Below are 20,363 nucleotides of genomic sequence, written 5' to 3'. Positions count from 1 at the left end.
CCTTTCCCGAAATCCATGCCTGCTAATGCCCAAACAGTCTCCATATGTCGAAAACAGCCATCGTACATGGTGGATAACCATTGTATGCGGTGTTAGCCACCACCCACAAACTACCCATTGCGTCGGCCACCCTCTACAGTCACGTTAAACTGCCAAAGCCTAGATTTAGTCAAGAAACTCTAAATCTAGCCTTCCAGAGTAGCCCCGTTCCAAGGTCACAGTAGTGACCATGACAAAGCAACTACCGCCCAAGCTAGTGGCTACTGATGCCATTGGCCGTGCCGGGCAGCGAGCAACGCACGGGTTATTCCCGATGGTATAACTCTCTTTTCCTTTCTCTCATTATTTATGTGAAGTTGGTTGATTGTGGACTGTGTTGTTGGTATTGTGGAGTTCGCTATGTAGTGAGGTGATGTGAAATGTGGCTGTGTACATGAAGTGTTGGGCATAGTTGTGAAGTGTAGTATGTCATTGTGGTGAGATGTGGCATAGTATGGATTGGAGGGAGTACATGTGGAGTGTACTCTGTGTGGTGAAGTCATGATGCACCAAATGACATGTCACGAAGGTTTGGATGATTGCATAGTTGGGAGCGTAGAGCGTGTTGTGTTGTGTCAGGAATTTTGAAACAGTGTTCCAAAATAGTTGTGATATGACCCTGCCATAATGATCGGTGTCACAGTGTAGTTGGGTATGGACGGGAGTATGTGTAAAGTCACAGAGTGGTGTAAGAGTGACGTAGTGGAAACATGACGGGATGTTGTGTAGTGGCATGAGCTCATGAGAAGTCATGCTCGTGATGAGCTAGAAGTTGGTGTTGAAGTGATGTGGCATGATGTCAGGCAAAGTAGTGGATAACGGTGTAACTTGGGATTAGTGTCAAGCTACGTGACTCAACGAAGGTGTAGCTGTTAATGGAGTCTTGTCGTGTTAAATGTTGGGATGAAGTATGTTGCTAGATGAGTAGCATGAAGAGTCATGCTAGCCAAGTTGAGTTGAAAGTTGGTATCGTAGTATGGAGCTTATTTACTCAAACGAGCGTTCAACAGATTGTATGTTGATCTTAGATGATAAAAGGTAATCTAGTTAGACACATATGCTGGACAGATTTACCATATGTAATGGGTAACTTGTCTGACCATGGGAATATGATGTTTAAGCCTAAGAGTCGACTTAAAGTTGTGTGACATGCATGGATGGGAATGAGGATGAAATGTGGGCTAGGATGCAGGAAGAAAGTGACGTATGTATGGACTAGAATTGAGATGCATGACTTGGTCGATTTAAATTATGCATCGGGATGTAGTTGATAGGAAGAGTAAGACGAAGGTACTAGTGTCTTAACCCTAAGGTGAAGGTTTGCTTTAAAGGATAAGACCTCGAAATAGAATGCTGAGTTTGAAAAGGTGACCCAAGTGGGTCCCAAAAAAGAGGAAGCATAGTAAGGAAGACATAGAAGACGAGATAGAAGGAGAGTGTGTCTAAGTGAAATGTAGTCTGTGTCTTCTAGTTTAGTTGCCTATGCACTAGATGGAGAATGACATTGAGGTTGTGTATGCAAGTAGGTTGTCATCTAACACGCACATGAGTAGACTACATGAAATGAGTGTGGCATGGAATCCAAGTATTATGTTCACACTCTTCTAAAGTTTTCTAAATGATATGAAATGAAAAAGAAATATTTTTCCTTTACAATGTTTTACGAAACGACATGAACGATATTTTACGAAAGTATGCTAAGTATATCGTTTAAAGGTATATATATGTAACGACTCTTCTTGGCAGTCCCTTTTTATGCACCCCAAAGTATTAAGTGTATGCATGTGAATGGATGGTATAAGTAGTAAGTATTGGATGTATTTTCATGAAATGGTAAGCAGGGATGGTGGTAAATCCCGCCTGTGATTCTCGCCTATAGTGACTGAATGAATGAAAGTTTTAATGTATTAAAATATATAACGGCCACATGAATAAATGAATGAATAGGTGCCAAATGTATGGGCAGATTGCAATGCCCGCTAACCCTTACACATAGAGCATAACAGTGTGTACCAACCAAAGGAAAGTGATAAGAAAATGTATGTATGCTCTCACTCTTTAAGAAATGAAGGCACGAGGCATGGGGAAATGTTTTACGAAAGAAAACTCTTTTTAAGAAAATCTCCATCTCGTAATATTTTAAATGAACATATGTCTTATGTATAGTATGTGTGAAGTGTTGAATGCATGAATGCATGAATGAAAACCTATGTTAGTATAGTTTTAGTGTATGAAATAATGCTTATGAGTCATTAACTCATTTTAGTTTTTATGTATGCCCCTCCCAAAAATAAAATGAGCAGAAGGCATTAGGACGAACATGGCCTAAGTGTGACGCCCCCAAATCCCCACGCACGGACATGGGGAAATCGAGACGTCCGGATGATGACATCCCGGGTCACCACCCTAACAACGTGTGCCAAGTGTGTGCAAAAACACCAATGTGCACGAGAAATACGCAGCGAAAAGCAAGTCAATAACTAAGTACCAGAATTTTTCTTGTTTAATATAAAGCTATTCCAAAACGTACATAAATAAAATATTACAAAACACGCATATAATATAATATCAAATACAAAGCATAACATCAGCAACCCGGCGGAGCCGCATCCTCGGGCTCAGCCTCCTCCTCCTCACCTCGAACTCTGAACCAAAAGCTACGGAACCAAAAATGGTGCCGCAGGTAAGTAAAACCCAAACACCACCAGATAAAAACACATAGAACTCAAGCAACATGGATGCAAGAAAAGCCAATGCACATGTCCCGCAAAACCACATTTTTACCACGCACTCCAAAAAACCCATTTGGCCCATAAAAACATATCCTTAAAAACCACGCCTCGCCATTATCCCAGATAATGGCCCAACCCACCATTTTCTCAGAAAATGGATCAAAAGCCTCGAAAAAACCAACATCGCCATTTTCCCAGAAAATGGCCCACATCCGAAAACCAAAAAAACAATCCGGTTATGCATGCACCATGATCTCCCCTAGGGATCACCCGCACACCCTGGCTTTGTGCCACACCGCAGGTAACGACTACGCATGTGACACCTAAACGAGCGATGCCCAGACTCGCGCCCAGCGCGTACCTGGCCAGGCCATCCTCTAGCCCCCGCCAGCGAAGGGCCACGGAGTCGGTGAGTAGAGCGATGCCTAGACTCGCGCCCAGCACGTACCTGGCCGGGCCATCCTCTAGCCCTGCTCTCGTCGTCGCCCAGCGACAACTCAGGGGACGTCACTCAGTATTATCCACTCCCGAGTGACCAGAGGAGCTCCACCGAGATAATAACCCATCCTGGCTTGGGCTCTTGAGACACATGCACCCGAAAATCCATTCACGCCAGCAAAACAGGATTTGTCAAATAAAATAAAATACACGTGTATGCACCATGCAAATGCAATTATCAATGCACAAAACAAACAACCAACCATAAAACAATAAATCAAGCAATTCCGTCCTCCATCCATCCGACCCCCGAACTCCTCGGACTCAGTCCGGAATCAACCAACCAGCAGATAAAATAAATTGAATGAGCGATATATATTTAAATCTGAAAATAGGGTTTGGAAAAATACTTACAGCGCTATACGGTAATTTTAGAAAACACCCGGCGTTGCAAACGGCGGAGAAAAAGCAACGTTACAGTGAAAAATCACTGTGGCTGTGGGTTGTGAAATACCCACTTTTGAACGGGGACAAACCAGGGCTTGGGATTGATAGGGAATGGTCTAGGAATGATTGTGAAGCTATTGGAAGTGGTGGTTGGCCATGGGTGGCGGCGAAAACTCCGGAGAGAGGCCGGATTTCCCAAAAAGGAAAGCTAGCTCATGGGAGCTGTTCCGGTGATTGTTGGAGGCCGAAAATAGGTGGGTTAGGACGACAAGGGACCGGTGATGAAGTGGTGAAGAAATGGTGGCCGGAGGTGGAGCGACGGCGGCGGATCGGAGCAAAACCCGTGCGGGCTTTAAAGGGATTTTCCGGCCAAACGGCCGGCCGGATGGGAGTGGGAATTGGTGGGAAGGTGCGCCGGAGGGAGGGGAGTCGAACGGTGGCGGCGGTGAGCCGCAAGGTGGCCGGACGGCGGCGGGTCGAGGGCAGAAGCACTCCGGCGTGAGAGAGAGAGAGAGAGAGAGAGAGAGAGACGGGGGGGTCAACGCGGGAAGGGAAAGAGAAAAAAAAAGAAAAGAAAGAAAAAAGAGAAAAAGAAAGGAAAAAGAAAGAAGAAAAAAGAGAAAAAGGAAAAAGGAAAAGGAAAAAAGAAAAGAGGTGTAGGGAAAACAACACTAAACCGCCGCAACGAGATTAAAAACCGTAAACAACTAAAAGAAATAAAACACATCATCAAATAAATTAAAAACCAATTTTTAAAACGCAATAAATTAAGATAAATAACTAATATATTAATTAAAATAAAAACAACCATTTCAGCGAAAATACAAGCGAAAGCGGGTCATCACATCCTCCCCCCCTTAAAAACAAATTTCGTCCTCAAAATTTGTGAGATCAACCACCAACTTAAAGCAAGCCACATAAAAGCACATAAATCAACTGTGACCAAGATTAAGATACATACCTTCATCCTTCAAACAAGTACGGGTACTGCTCCCTCATGTCCGCTACTCGCTCCCAAGAGAAGTCTTGAGCTAACGGATCTCCCCAAGCCACCTTAACCAAAGGTATCATCTTGGACCTCAACTGTTGCTCCTTCCAATCCATGATCTACGACAGAACAACTTCATAAGTGAGATCCGGTTGCAACTGAATACCCGCTGGGTCGACGAAGCGTGGCTCTTGCTGTCCAAAGCTCTTCTTCAGGGATGATACATGGAAGACATCATGAATATCCCCAAAATATCCTTGCAAAGCAACTCTATAGGCGACGGACCCTACCTTCTCCAGAATCTGAAAAGGGCCAACATACCTCGGATCCAACTTCCTCTTCTTACCAAAACGCTTAACACCTCTCATGGGAGAGACTTTGAGATAAACCCAATCACCAACTTCAAAAGACAACTCTCTCCTCCTGGTATCAGCGTAGCTTTTCTGGCGACTCTGAGCTGTCGCCATTTTATCTCTGATGATCCGGACTTGGCTTTGCATTTCTTGAATTATTTCGGGTCCAATTATCCTACTCTCCCCGACTTCATCCCAACACAAGGGCGACCTGCACTTTCTCCTATAAAGAGCTTCATAGGGAGTCATCTGAATGGTCGCATGGAAGCTGTTATTATATGCAAACTCGATGAGCGGCAAATGGTTTTCCCAACTCCCTTGAAATTCCATGACACATGCTCGCAACATGTCTTCAAGGGTCTGAATGGTGCGCTCTAACTGGCTGTCTGTCTGCGGGTGATATGCAGTACTGAACTTCAACTTAGTACCCAAAGCTGCCTGCAAACTCTTCCAAAACTGCAACATAAACCTTGGGTCTCGATCTGACACTATACTCTTTGGTATGCCATGCAGCCGCACTATCTCCTTGACATACAAGCGGGTCAACTTACCCAAAGAGTCGGTGTTATTAACAGGCAGAAAATGAGCACTCTTCGTTAACCGGTCAACAATCACCCAAACAGAATTTTTCCCACTAGGCGTTCTCGACAAACCCACTACAAAATCCATCGTGATGTCATCCCATTTCCACTCAGGAATAGGGAGGGGTTGGAGCATACCTGCAGGTCTTTACTGCTCGGCCTTCACTTGACGGCATGTGTGGCATTTCTCAACATACAAGGCAATATCCTTCTTCATTCCATCCCACCAATAATTTTTCTTCAAGTCTCGATACATCTTTGTACTGCCGGGATGAACTGAATAAGGGGCCGCATGAGTTTCTGCCATGATTCGTTCTTTGAATTCTGAATCCTTGGGGACCACTCTGCGATCTCGAAACCGAAGTATCCCATCATTATCCATGCTATAATGCAACGGCCCTCGAGATTTTTTGACTCTTTTTCGGATATTCAGCAGTTTCGGATCCTTCCTTTGAAGAGTCTTCAATTCTTCAAAATCAGTTACCCGAATATCAAGAACTGAAGATAAAATCTCTTCTTGCTGCGAACTCTCTATAAGGAGCCTTCTCATCCCACAAAGCAACGAATCCAAATCTGACGGCTCGGCTTCATCTTCTAAGTGCGACTTCCGGCTCAAAGCATCAGCAACTATATTAGCCTTCCCCGAATGGTACTTGATCTCACACTGATAGTCACTGATTAGCTCTAGCCATCGCCTCTGCCTCATATTCAGATTTTTCTGAGAAAACAAATGCTTCAAGCTCTTGTGATCAGTAAATACCTCACAAGCTTCCCCATACAAGAAGTGCCGCCAGATCTTGAGAGCAAAAACAATCGCAGCCAATTCTAGATCGTGCGTCGGATAATTCTTCTCATGGTCCTTTAGCTGACGAGATGCATAGGCAACAACCCGTCCTTCCTGCATAAGGACACAACCCAAACCAAACTTAGACGCATCACTGAAGACTACGAATGGCTTATGCGGTTCTGGGAGCGCTAACACTGGTGCCGTCGTCAACCTGTTCTTTAATTCTTGGAAGCTTCTCTCACACTTATCTGACCAAACAAATTCTGTATTCTTCCGAGTCAAAGCTGTGAGAGGTCCGGATAAGCGAGCAAATCCCTCCACAAATCTTCAGTAGTACCCGGCCAGCCCCAAGAAACTCCGGATCTCGCGCACTGTAGTCGGGCGCTGCCATGACAAAATGGCTTCCACCTTACAAGGATCAACAGCCACTCCGTCTCGGGAAATTACATGCCCAAGAAATTTAACTTCTTCCAACCAGAATTCATACTTGCTGAGCTTGGCGTACAGTTGGTGTTCTCTCAATTTCCCAAGTACCAGACGAAGATGATACACATGCTCTTCAACATCTCGGGAATAAACCAGAATGTCATCAATAAATACTACCACAAAGGAATCCAGATAAGGTCGAAACACTCGATTCATTAAATCCATGAAAGCAGCAGGGGCATTAGCTAACCCAAACGGCATCACCTTAAATTCATAATGTCCATACCTCGACCTGAAGGCAGTTTTAGGCACATCTTTGTCTCTGATCCTCAGCTGGTAGTATCCCGACCTCAGATCAATTTTAGAGAACACGGCTGCTCCTTGAAGCTGATCAAATAAATCATCTATCCGCGGGAGAGGATATTTATTTTTGATGGTCACCTTATTCAATTCCAATTAATCTATGCACATACGGAGGGTTCCATCTTTCTTTTTAACAAACAAAACTGGTGCACCCCACGGTGAAGTACTAGGTTGAATAAATCCCTTCTCTACCAGCTCTTGCAACTGAGTCTTCAACTCTTTTAATTCAGCCGGTGCCATGCGATAAGGAGCTTTATGCACAGGAGCCGCTCCAGGTTCCAAGTCTATAACAAACTCCATTTCCCGAACAGGGGGTAATCTGAGCAAGTCATCCACAAACACATCGGGGAATTCTTCCACAACTGGAATGTCTGCCAACGACTTCTCCTCAGACGGCATGGACACTATTTGAACCAAGAATGCATCCGCTCCCCATGCAATCTCTCTTCTTGCTTGAATCGCCGATATAATTATCGGCTTTTCTTTTAATTTACTCCCCGCAAATTCCAGAAAATCACCATCTGGAAGCTGAAAGCTAATTTTTTGACTTCTGCAATTAATACTAGCAGAATATCGGTATAGCCAATCCATTCCGAGGATGATATCAAAACCCAACAGCTTGAATACCACTAAATCAGCATCCAAGAACCTTCCCTCAAAATTTAACGGGCATCCCAAAGCAACCTTGGAACACCACACCATTTCACCATCGGGTAGAGCCACTACCATAGCCTTCGGCAACGGTTCCGTGACCAAATCACACACCCGCGCAAACGTGGAAGATACAAATGACTGCGACGCACCGGAATCAAACAAAGTACAAGCATAAAACTCATATAAACGGACTCTTCCTGAACCAAACACATCAACCCATGAAATCCAAAAAGCAAAGAAGAAACCAAATACACCAAAAATTAAATCCAACTTAAAATTAAAGTAATCCATACCTGTAATTACTCCAGCATCATGGGTCGCTGGCGCCTCATCATCCACCTCTCCAGGTGTGACAGCATAAACCCGGGCTTGCACTGTTTGTCTCGGGTTTGTTCTTCCACCGCGTCTACCTCCACGGCTTCCTTGAACTGTTCTTGGACATTCTCGGACAAAGTGACCCTGCTGGCCACAATTATAACATCGAGCTCCACCAGAAGGGTACTCACCCACATGGGCTCTATTACAAACTCCGCAAACAGGCACACGTCCTCCCATGCGAACACTTGAGGATGCTTGCGGTCGAGTCCCGGTCCGCTGAACAAATTTCTGAGGCGAACCCGAGCTGCTTCCTTCTCCAGAAAAACTCCGCCTCTTATGCCCTGGAGGGGAGCCCATACTCAGATTATTTTCTCGTTCCACCAGGGTGGCCACATCCACTAATTCCTGAAAAGTGGATATCCGATGGCTGACCACCATACGGCGTATATCAGGGCGTAGTCCCTCCTGAAAACGATCAGCTCGCATCTCCTCTGTGGCGATAAGGTGAGGAGCAAATCGCCCAAGTTCTATGAATCTCCGGGCGTACTGTTCCACTGTCGCACCCCCTTGGACCAGATTTGAGAACTCTCTTGCCTTTTGCTTCCTTACCGCTACGGGAAAGAAGCGGTCATTAAACTCCTTCTTGAAGCGCTGTCAGGTCACAGCAGCGAAAGACCCCAATTCTGATTCCAACATCACCCTCTTGGTATCCCACCAATCAGACGCCGTGTCTTGCAAGAGATAGCTGGCGTAGAGTACCTGTTGCGCCTCGGTGCAACCACACACCTCAAATGTCCTTTCCAGATCTTTGATCCATTTTCCAGCTTGAAGTGGATCATCTTCTCCAGTGAAGTGTGGAGTCCTATGCGCCAGGAAGCGCTCATAGGTGCACCCGGCTTGCACCATGCTACTGGACCCTCCCGGGTACATCCAAGGCCCTCCCTGATATGGCTAAGGACCTCCTGGTTGCGGCCAAAATCCTTCTTGTTGCGGACAAGGCCCTCCTTGTGGCTGCCAGGGACCCCCTTGTGATGGCCAAGGTCCTCCTTGTGGCCAAGGCCCTGCCTGTTGTGGCCTAATATTCTGCTGCATAAACTCTGTCATCTGCCGTATTGCTTCGGCTATGGAGTCATCCCTTGAGGTATTGTCACGTGGCTCCTGAGCAGATTTCCTTGGTCTCCCCATTTTTTTTTCCTGTCACCACAACCTTTGACCCCCCTTTCAGAAAACAAAAACAATTAAAACCAACAACAAACAAAAACAGAACCACAGACCAACACCACATGACAGAAAACAAAAGAAACCAACTTGCAAAAACATAACCAAATAAATAAAAACAAACAAACAAGCTCAAACAAATAAAACAAATCAAATAGCTGTACTTAACATAATTTTCAAAACACAACTTTAAAAAGCATTCTGGTACTGCCTACGGGACATGTGGTTTTACCCAGATCCAAACCGCTCTGATACCACCTGTGACGCCCCCAAATCCCCACGCATGGGACACGGGGAAATCCAGACGTCCGGATGATGACATCCCGGGTCACCACCCTAACAACGTGTGCCAAGTGTGTGCAAAAACAACAATGTGCACGAGAAATACGCAGCGAAAAGCAAGTCAATAACTAAGTACCAGAATTTTTCTTGTTTAATACAAAGATATTCCAAAACATACATAAATAAAATATTACAAAACACGCATATAATATAATATCAAATACAAAGCATAACATCAGCAACCCGGCGGAGCCGTATCCTCGGGCTCAGCCTCCTCCTCCTCATCCTCGAACTCTGCACCAAAAGCTACGGAACCAAAAATGGTGCCGCAGGTAAGTAAAACCCAAACACCACCAGATAAAAACACATAGAACTCAAGCAACACGGATGCAAGAAAAGCCAATGCACATGTCCCGCAAAACCACATTTTTACCACACACGCCAAAAAACCCATTTGGCCCATAAAAACATATCCCTAAAAACCACACCTCGCCATTATCCCAGATAATGGCCCAAACCACCATTTTCCCAGAAAATGGATCAAAAGCCTCGGAAAAACCAACATCGCCATTTTCCCAGAAAATGGCCCACATACGAAAACCATAAAAACAATCCGGTTATGCATGCACCATGATCTCCCCTAGGGATCACCCGCACACCCTGGCTCTGTGCCACACCGCAGGTAACGACTACGCATGTGACACCTAAACGAGCGATGCCCAGACTCACACCCAGCGCGTACCTGGCCAGGCCATCCTCTAGCCCCCGCCAGCGAAGGGCCATGGAGTCGGTGAGTAGAGCGATGCCCAGACTCGCGCCCAACGCGTACCTGGCCGGGCCATCCTCTAGCCCCGCTCCCGTCATCGCCCAGCAACCACTCAGGGGATGTCACTCAGTATTATCCACTCCCGAGTGACCAGAGGAGCTCCACCGAGATAATAACCCATCCCGGCTTGGGCTCGTGAGACACACGCACCCAAAAATCCATTCACGCCAGCAAAACAGGATTTCTCAAATAAAATAAAATACACGTGCATGCACCATGCAAATGCAATTATCAATGCACAAAACAAACAACCAACCATAAAACAATAAATCAAGCAACTCCATCCTCCATCCATCCAACCCCCGAACTCCTCGGACTCAGTCCGGAATCAACCAACCAACAGATAAAATAAATTGAATGAGCGATATATATTTAAATCTGAAAATAGGGTTTGGAAAAATACTTACAGCGCTATACGGTAATTTTAGAAAACACCCGGCGTTGCAAACGGCGGAGAAAAAGCAACGTTACAGTGAAAAATCACTGTGGCCGTGGGTTGTGAAATACCCACTTTTGAACGGGGACAAACCAGGGCTTGGGATCGATAGAGAATGGTCTAGGGATGATTGTGAAGTTATTGGAAGTGGTGGTTGGCCATGGGTGGCGGCGAAAACGCCGGAGAGAGGCCGGATTTCCCAAAAAGGAAAGCTAGCTCGTGGGAGCTGTTCCGGTGGTCGTTGGAGGCCGAAAATAGGTGGGTTAGGACGGCAAGGGACCGGTGATGAAGTGGTGAAGAAATGGTGGCCGGAGGTGGAGCGACGGCGGCGGATCGGAGCAAAACCCGTGCGGGCTTTAAAGGGGTTTTCCGGCCAAACGGCCGGCCGGATGGGGTTGGGAATTGGTGGGAAGGTGCGCCGGAGGGAGGGGAGTCGAACGGTGGTGGTGGTGAGCCGCACGGTGGCCGGACGGCGGCGGGTCGAGGGCAGAAGCACTCCGGCGTGAGAGAGAGAGAGAGAGAGAGAGAGAGAGAGAGAGAGAGAGAGAGAGAGAGAGAGAGAGAGAGAGAGAGAGAGAGAGAGAGAGAGAGAGAGACGGGGGGGTCGACGCGGGAAGGGAAAGAGAAAAAGAAAGGAAAAAGAAAGAAGAAAAAAGAGAAAAATGAAAAAGAAAAAGGAAAAAAGAAAAGAGGTGTAGGGAAAGAAGATGAGGTATAATCCTCATTCCGGGAAAACAACACTAAACCGCCGCAACGAGATTAAAAACTATAAACAACTAAAAGAAATAAAACACATCATCAAATAAATTAAAAACTAATTTTTAAAACGCAATAAATTAAGATAAATAACTAATATATTAATTAAAATAAAAACAACCATTTCAGCGAAAATACAAGCGAAAGCGGGTCATCACACTAAGAGGAAGAGCATGGAAGCCTAGGCGGCCCAAGGGGAAGAGTATGGAAGCCAAGGCATGATGTTTTGTATGAAGGACTTTTAATTTTAAAGTTTAATATTTTCCTTTGTAACTCTCTTTTACTCTAAAGCATATTTTATTTTAAAAATGGAGTCTTTTGTATCCTTGGTAGGAAAGGAAAAAGTTTTAAAATGAATGATAATTCCCTTCTCTTTTCTAAAATCATTTTCTAAAAATTCCACCACATGAATGGATGTTAGAGGTATGGTAACAGAAAATGTGCTACTTTTGTATCAAGTTAGATACAAGAGGAAAATGGAATGTACTCAAGAAAAGACCATGATATAATAGTGTAATAGGTGACTGACTTGTTCAGATGCACCTACAGTCATGTTTATTTCTATTTAAGATAACAAACTTTGCATAATTCTCAACAATGTTCTAAGACTGTAAAATTTAAATGCTTTTGCTGAAGCATTATGAGCTTTGGCCCTTTGGGTGTTGAGTACTTAAAAATTTATAGAGATGGTAGAGATCCCTTGTAAAGGCTAAAAAACCTTTCCTTTTTAAGCGTTGATGTGTAGGATGGCTAACGTCTATTACAAATTTGGCATTGTTAAAAAAAAGTGTTACAGCTACAAAAAGATCTCATTAAAATAAATCTATAAACTGATATGACTTCATATAATACGTTAGATCTATTTTACAATAAAAGTAATTTTATAATTTAACATAATATATTAAGTCACGTCAGTTTGTCGATTTACTTTTATATTTTTTCTTTTTCTTTTTTCTTTTTTTTGGGTAACTAAAGCATTTCTCTTGTAGAAATGGCCGGGTTGGTTTTATTGATGTATTTCTTTCCAGCTTCCTTTGGGTGTTCCTGAACCCACTACTCAATTATCTCTAAGACTCTCTTATCAACATTCAAGGTAAATCCCTTTCTCTCAAGCACATGTCTCACTCGATTTTAATATATTTTCATCATCAATGAATTAAACACCAATAGAAAACTCAATCTCCCTACATAATATACGCGTATCCCACCTATTTTTTTCTTCAACTTTTATATACCATTAGATCATTTTATATTAATATGGCCTGATCTGGATAGAGAGATGCTTCCATCTCATCTCATTATATTTAATTTCATTTCATCTCATCCCATCTCATTTCAATATCTAAATACAAAAAATACAAATACTTTCCAATTTAAAATATTCAACTTTTTCATCTAATCATTACTTAATATTACAAGTTTCCTAAACTTTCTAACAAAACATAAAAAAAATCAACTTTTTCAAATTTCAAAACAAAAATAATATTATAAAATTATATTCTAACAATATTTTAACTTTATAATATTTTTATTCAACTTTTTCTCTCTCATTTTCTAAAAACTCATAAAATATTTTAACTCAAACCATTTCTAACTCATCTCATCTCAACAATCAAATATCTCACTACTATTTACAAATCATCGATCTCAACTCATCTCATCTCAACTCACTATCCAAATTAAGCCTAAGTTTAATTAAGTTGAAATATTCATATGAAAAACATTTAATTATATTAATGGAAATGTAATTATTGATAATAAGATTCAAGACATAACGATCTAGGCACTGTCTCGAAGAGAGAATCAGTGAAATAGACATATCGGTGAAGACGTAGACTACCAGCACCTGGATAGAAAGATCTACTTATCTTGATTGCACTTTAGTCTCTTATTTGTATTGAATTCTTGAATTATTGTCTACGATCAAATTGATCCATTACTTTGAGTTTTTCATTTAATTTATTAGGTTTCGTGAAAGAAGGAAAATTGAAATAAAAGTTTATTTGAGATATATTTTGTATAGAGTTTGTGGGTAGGTATGGTTAAAAGTTATTTGAATATGATTTTAGGTATAATCTTTTTTATCTTTTTGTAAAAGTTTCTATTAATTTTTTGTAATTTCTTACAGCAATCTAGGCAAATAATTGGATGAATATTTTGAAATAGAACACTTTTTTAACTTAAACGATGATTAAAGTTTATTTTCTTAACTGTTAGGTTTGGATATTGAGATGAGTTAAGTTTTTTATGAATAGTAATGAGTTGAGAGAGTAGAGTGAGTTTTGTGAGACCCGCCTAAAATTAGTTTAAATGTATTTATATATTAAGATGAGTTTAAAAATATTTATAGAAAGTTGAAAAAGGTTATAGATCATATGTATAAAGAAGTGTTGAGTTGAAAAAAGTTGTGAATCTCATGTGTAAAGAGATTTTGAGTTGAGTTGAGATTAATTTAGTAATTTGAGAGTTGCATGTTTGAATGTTAGACTCAATTTAAAATTAAATTAAACTAAGTTAATTTTAGTTGAGTTTAACAATCAAAAGAATCTAAAAAAAGGAAATAACCAAACATGGCCTTAACTTCCAAATAAAAATGAAATCCGATATTAATTCATTCCCAAGTCTATCAACAAAATAAATTCGCCAAAATCGTGAAGCTGCAAAGCGTGACTTACCGTAACGCTGGTGGAAAAGACAAGGAGAGTATCACATTGATTTGGACAGTTAGGAGACTTGCCAAACATGTGGTTGGCAGTATGGGTACGACAGGAAGAGGAGAGGGAGAAAGATAGAAAAAGGAGAGCAATTATAGTTAGAACGTCAAATACGTAGGTAGCCATTTAATACTTTTACGCTTTTTTTACTTTTATTTTATTATCAGCTTTTTTTTTTCCTTTGAATTTGGATTAAAAATTTTAAAATATAAACCTTCTTGTATAATCTAGAAGAAAATATATTCAATTAACTAACATAATCATGTAATTTCATTAAAAATAAATTTAAATTTATAAATTGACATTCTTTTACTTTTTGAGTCAATTTTTATAAAATTGAATTTATTTATAATTAAATTACATTATTAATTGGTTGATTGAATTTATTTTCTTCTAAATTATATAAGAACGTCATGTTCTGAGATTTTTAATTCATATTCAAATAGAAAAAAAAAAATAGTTAAATAGTAAAGCAGTAGTAAAGGAAATGTAAAGGTATCATTATTGTTGAGGACATATCCCACCACCATGTGCAAGCGTCAGCCTACAGATCAAAGATTGATGGCATGAGGTGCCTGTAACCACTCTGATGCTTAAGTCAATAAAGAGGGGTGTATAATACCTCAAGTATATAATCAAATGTGTTTTAAAGTTACCTAGTACCCATATATATAGGTGTAGAGTCGTATAGGATCGTCATTATGACTTGGTTATCATCACATCTAAGTAGGCGTGAAGCTTATCTCTAATAAATTGGAGTTATCCACCTGTCGTACTATCACTTATCCATCTTGCTAACCAAAAGAGTATCAGACCTTCTTGGGCCTTTAGCCCACAACTTGAGCCTTTGTCCATTATCAACACTAGTGTTCAGGGTTGGGCCAATATTAGACTCTCCAGTTATCCCGCTAATTCCCTTTGCTTGTAGGCGTAAGGAAATCTTATTTTAGTGAATCCATCTTTATGACCATGCTAATTTATTCCCAAGGTGTAAATTTACTTTTCATGCTACGAGTGACTTGGACTGGATTTCAGGCTTTTGAACTATCCCGCTAACTCTTTTAGTGAAATTGATGGGCCACCCTGCTAGCCCATTAAATATTTCATCCCACTGTTTTCAAATTTCAGGAATCAAGAAAAGGGGCTTTGATTGCTCATGACGTGGTGACGGTTAATGGGTAACATGTAACCATTCCCATTCCATCGAGTCTTTTTTTCAAGTCATGATGCCAGAGCCGTCGGCTCCTCGTATTCCCCACTCAGTTTGCACACTACTCTCATTTCTCCATTTACCTTTCATTTGCTTCTCCTTTCTCTTTTTTCCTCGTCTGCTACTTCCTTCTTGCAATTCTGCTTCCTTCTTGCAACTTTTGCATTTCTCATCCTACATCCTTCTATGTTCTCGATGGCTAAACACGGCATTTCTTTCCATCTCACCAACGCACAATCTTCCCATGTCTTGGATGTCCTATCCTTTGAGGGGCACATGTGACGTTCTTCTCTCAGGTCTCATGATCTAAAGAATCTGCGTGAGGATTTTAGAATCCTGGACACTGCTCACTTGGAAATCCTTGAACGCAGTTGCATGGATGAAGACGGTTTTAGCGGCAAGGTTGCCCTAACTATTTGTGCTTTGTCACATGGGTTGAGGTTTCCTTTCATTTGCCCCATACGTGGCCTTCTTGACCTCCTTCGCCTTGCTCTTGCTCAACTCCATTCTTACTCGTGGAGGACTCTTCTCTGTGCATGTATTGTCTTTCATATGGCCCTTGAGCCCACTGGTGAAGAATACCCAGATCTAATTGCCAGGGACTTCTTGGCCTTTTACACCAACTGCAATCATCTGTCAAGGGCAATGTTCTAAGCTTCCAGAAGCAGGATAAGGACAAACACTAGCCAAATTCGAGACCCGCCACTCTAATGCTAAGAATTGGATGGGAAAACTATTCTTTATTTCTGGTAAGGGTTGGGAGTTTTCGAGTTCATAGACCCTCCACCAGGATCTTCCCATTAAGTCCAATTGGGACAAAATCCTTGAGGAGAAAACCTTGTTGGTAGGCCGGAATCCCTTGTCTGAATGAGAACTGGTCCGAGTCAAACTAGTTTGCGCCTGGGCGGAAAGCCATCCAGACCGCTTCCTGATCGCTTGACCCTTGCCAACATAGACTGCTTCCTGACAACTCCTGATCGCTCCCATGTCAAAGGTCTTTTGTTCCTAACCAAGACCATGGTGCTGCCCTCTCCACCGAAACAAGCTTTAAAGAAAGCTTCAAAGAAACGTGCTCGTTCAAAGGATGATTCTTCTCCTGCTAAAAAGAAGAAGGCTTCAAGAGATAGACTTGATAGCCCTCACCAGGCATCTACTCCTCCGTTTGTTACCCCATCTTCCACACTCAACACCTCACCCGCATGTACAACTTCCCAAGCCTTGGCGATGTTGAGGGTTTGGCAAGTCAAGCCCTCTCTGACTTAGCTGCCACATTTCAGTTTGAAATTCCTCATCAGGGGTGTCTACCTTGGCATCCGACCCCGTTTTTGAGTTCCCTGTGTTTGAGAATCTAGTGGGGGATGGCGAGTTGAGTGCTAATGTTGTAGCCGCCCTTAATTTTAATTTTTCCGTGGAGGAAGCTGTTGTAGGGGAGGTAGGCCCCCTCTCAAGAGGAGAGAAGGCTCCTGCTAACCAAGTGAATGTTGGAGGGCATGACAAGGAAGTAGACACCAGCCTGGGTGGAGAGGGAGATACTACCCCAAACGAGAGTCAAGGGTTTGTCATGCCAGGCAGAGCGGATGGTCAGGGTGGCGAGGATGATGATAGAGTTCCTCTTGTAGAGGAAATTAATGAAAACTATGAAGCGGGAGGCTCCCTTCCTCAGTTGCTACTGACTACCATTGATAAAATGTTAGAAATGTATAATTAAATTGTTTAATTGAGTGATTTATTTCATCAAAAAAAAAGAGTTGAACACTTAATTATTCATTAAATTCTAGTACTGGATGCAAATTAATTGATGTCAATATTTTGCACACAAAATTTTTATATTTGCCCTTAAAATAATAATGACTTATATTGTGCTGCAGGGCATTTTTGAAAAGTAAAGGAAAAATAAGAGTTCAAGGGTAATTTTACCTGGATGCAGGACCCAAGATGAAATTGGGGAATTGATTTATAGGTTTTGGGGAACCCATCTAATGGGAACCAAGAAATGGCCCGCACAAATTAAAGGAGCAGGAGAAGCACGCCTACAACTCTTTCCTACGGGAGCAAGTATGAGCAACGAAATGAACAGATGAGCTAGAATGAAATGGCCTCAAGCTGATGCACAACAAAGCAGTGCTACGGGTTGGCTAGGAGCCTGGGATGCAAGGACAAATGAAAGGGAGCTGTGTGTGAGGGATATAAAAAGAAAGAAAAAATTGCAACTGTTCTTTTTGTTTCATTTTCCCGTTGTTTTATTTTTTTGTTTTCAGGGTAGAGTTTTTTCATTTTCCAGTTTTCATCTTTCTTTCCTTCGACTGTTCTTTTAGTTTCCTTTTCTCTGCACTGTGGCTTGTTCTTTGTATTTTCTTGGTTTTATTTCTTTTCGATTTTCTTTCTTTCGTCATCTACAGCATTTTGTGTGTTTCAATTTCCTGACTAGATTTCAAAAGTTATTGTTTGCACTCTAGGGTTTATCCCATTTGGGGCTTTTTTTTTTTTTTTTTTTGCTCTTAGATATTATAATGGCTTTATTTAGACTAATTTTTGCTGCTAGAAACATTATGTGTAGCTAATTTCTAAAGTTTGAGTTGTGGAATGAGACTTGATTTGTTTTGGGTTATATATTAATGCAATATTTTGTTGATAAATGTTGATTTCACTATATGACTAGTTAGATTCGAATTGAAAATAGATTACAGCTCATGTTCTTAATTTGTTGTTGACGTAAGACACAACAAAAACTTGAAAATTATCAAAGCTTCTCTCACTTGATTGTTAATGTGTGTTTGGCTAGTAAAGTAGTGAATCCCTTAGAAAAATATTACAAAACCTAACTATAACATGTTTTATCGTCCATTTATCAATGCCTTAACTAGATTGTTAATCAAGAAAATTATCTAGGAACCGAAACAAAGAGAGTCTTATACCCAAACCCAAGTGTTTGTTAATTTGTCTCTTTGGTTAGAAACCTTAAGTCCATCTTTCACTTAAGTTTGCAGAAATTAAATTCATACTTTTTCTTGATTCATCTTTAAGAATCTTCATGTGTTAAGTACTAAAAGTAAAATTCACCATTTCGATCTAAGTTTAGTTTTGCATAGCATATTCTATTTTTATACAACCATAAAAAAAAGTACAAAAAGATTCTTCACATTGCTTTCATTTTATTTTTATCTCTCATAGTCAATACATCTTTTTTACAACAAAATTTCACAAATTCTATGATAATCGGTTGTCCCTATAGAATACGATCCTAGACTTATCCTTAGTACAACTTGATACTTACTACATTTGGAAACACATTTGAGATCGAATCAACCATCTCTGGGGGGATACTCCCTCCTTTGATGTGAGTGGTGAGTGTCTCTCCATTTCTTCTCCTTTTCTTTTCTCTTTTGGAGGGGAGACTGAGTCCTCTCTCTTGGAGAGGTGCATTTCCTTGGGCGGCCTCGTGGTCGAAGGTGTTTGCTTGGTCAATGTGGATCTAGCCTACAATAGTACTGCTCGCCCATTAGGAGATCTTAGTAGCCTCCTTGAGGGGGAGCTGGCTCAGATGGTATGCCTCCTAGGGCCTTTTTGCTTGATGGTGGTCATGATCTCGAGGGGATTCAAGGTGGGGCATCCTCTTCCTCTTCCAATGCTCGAGGTGAAGCTACCTCCAAAATGGCCTATCGACTGAGGCAATTTCTTTCTAGGTTAATTTTAATTGCTCATGGCCCACCTTTTAACTACATGTTTGTTTGCTTGTTGGTTATTCTATTTTGGCGTTTGCCTTTTGTAGGGCGTCGACGACTTAACAGCCTGGATCATGGGAGACCGAGCTGATTTAGAGAAGGAAGTTCAAGAGAGGTGTAAGTATGGTTTCTACGTCAAGGCAGAATTTGAGAGGTGGAAGGTCGAGAGTGTAGAAATGGAGGTATTGTTACAGTAGACTGATGGTTGTGCCCGCGCTCTATCCAGCAACATGGAAATCCTTGTAGATGAAGTTGTTCACCTTCATGATGAACTTTGTCATGCCTGGGAGGTGAAGGTCAGAGACGGCTTTGCGTTGGGGTTGTTGAAGTCAAAGTGTGACTCTGCTAGGGCTCAACTCTCCCTTATTCAAAGGGATTTTGAGTTCGAGCGAGGTCGCCTTAACTCCGATATTCTAGCCCTTTAGAGGGAGTTAGACTTTGTTTGCTGGAAGCTATCCAGCTCTCAGGACCATAACAAAGGACTTACGCAAGAGCTAGCAACTTCAATGGAGAAGGGGCGGGTGGCTAAGGTTGACCTCTCTAAGGCTAGTAGCTCCTTAGCAGAGTTGTAGCAGCGACATGAATAGTGCAAAAAGAGCCATGCTGACACCAACGAGTAATAATACCTTAGTTTTGTAATTTATCTCATTAGTAGATAGCTTTATCACATTTAGTTAAGGTTAATTCATGCATATTATAGGTTGTTTTAGAATAATGTGCTTTTCTTAAGTTTGTGTTTGAAATGAGTCTTAATGCATAAATATATTTTTTGTAGGGTTTGAGACTAATTTGGATCAAGAAAAAGAGAAAGAAATCACAGAATGAATCTACAAGAAATCCAAGTTCGAAATGCGCTATGAGACTACCTAGACATACTTTAATTTTTTGATCATAACTTTTTACTCATGTATTCGATTGATGTAATTCTTGATAGGTTGGAAATATATCTTAAACGGCTACAACTTTGACTCTGGTAAGGATTTATAAATTCTGACTCCTAAGATGCATACGAGGCTGCCAATATAAGTCCTACAAGTTAGACAATTTTTTAAGCGGGAATCATGAAAAGTTAG

This window comes from Carya illinoinensis, chromosome 11 (genome assembly GCF_018687715.1).
Source record: "Carya illinoinensis cultivar Pawnee chromosome 11, C.illinoinensisPawnee_v1, whole genome shotgun sequence".
NCBI classification, from domain to species: domain Eukaryota; kingdom Viridiplantae; phylum Streptophyta; class Magnoliopsida; order Fagales; family Juglandaceae; genus Carya; species Carya illinoinensis.
Note: the sequence above shows the minus strand (reverse complement) of the source record.